The sequence below is a fragment of the Misgurnus anguillicaudatus genome, chromosome 19, assembly GCF_027580225.2.
Source record: "Misgurnus anguillicaudatus chromosome 19, ASM2758022v2, whole genome shotgun sequence".
In the NCBI taxonomy this organism is placed as follows: domain Eukaryota; kingdom Metazoa; phylum Chordata; class Actinopteri; order Cypriniformes; family Cobitidae; genus Misgurnus; species Misgurnus anguillicaudatus.
In genome coordinates this window covers 20,969,863-20,970,865 of record NC_073355.2, presented here as the reverse complement: position 1 = coordinate 20,970,865, position 1,003 = coordinate 20,969,863, and positions in this window count along the sequence as shown.

Below are 1,003 nucleotides of genomic sequence, written 5' to 3'. Positions count from 1 at the left end.
TACGTGTCAGTTTATTGGTCTCTCTTTGAGTTTAAGATGTTTTAGGTTTAGTCCGAGAGCTTTCTGACCCTCCATTGAAAATGTATGTACGGTTTACTGTCCAGGTCCAGAAAGGTAATAAAAACATCATTAAATAGCTTAAATACAGCGTGCATCTCCCTCAGACTGTAAACGAAGCTCGGGCGCACCAGTTAACACATCAGAAGCGTTGTACCTCAACAGCGTCATGGCAGTGTGGGAACGTGGATTCACAACAGACCCGGAAGAAAAGACAATGCTGAATAAAGTCGTGATTTTTGTTATTTTTGGCCCAAAATGTATTTTTGATGCTTTAACTAATTCTAACTGACCCACTGATGTCACATGGACTACTTTGATGATGTTTTTGTTGCCTTTCTGGACATGGGCAGTATACCGTACATACATTTTCAATGGAGACGAAGTGTCAGAAAGACTAAATCTAAGACATCTTAAACTGTGTTCTGAAGATGAACGGAGGTCTTAGGGGTCTCGAACAACCTGAGAGTCATTAATAACATTTACATTTTTGGATAAACTAAAACTTTAATGTCTTAAAGGTGCACTATGTAGATTTAAGTGACATCTAGCGGTGAGGTTGCGAATTGGAACCAACGGCTTAATCCACCGCTTTCCCGTCTCTTTCGAAGCACAAAGAGAAGCTACAGTAGCCACCACTGGATAAACTTGTCATCGTCTGAGACAACATAGGGGCTGTTTACACTTGGCATTAAGATGTGTTTTCATCAATCGGATCACAAGTGGACGAGAGAGACACATCACGTTTACGCCTGGTATTCAAATCCGTCTCTTTTGTCCACTTTCGTCCGCTTCTGTCCTGAATACTGTGAGGGGGTGGTCTTTCGAGAGGGTGTGCAAGTCTCTCCGCTGTCATTTAAAGGAATAGTCTACTCATTTTCAATATTAAAATATGTTATTACCTTAACTAAGAATTGTTGATACATCCCTCTATCATCTGTGTGCG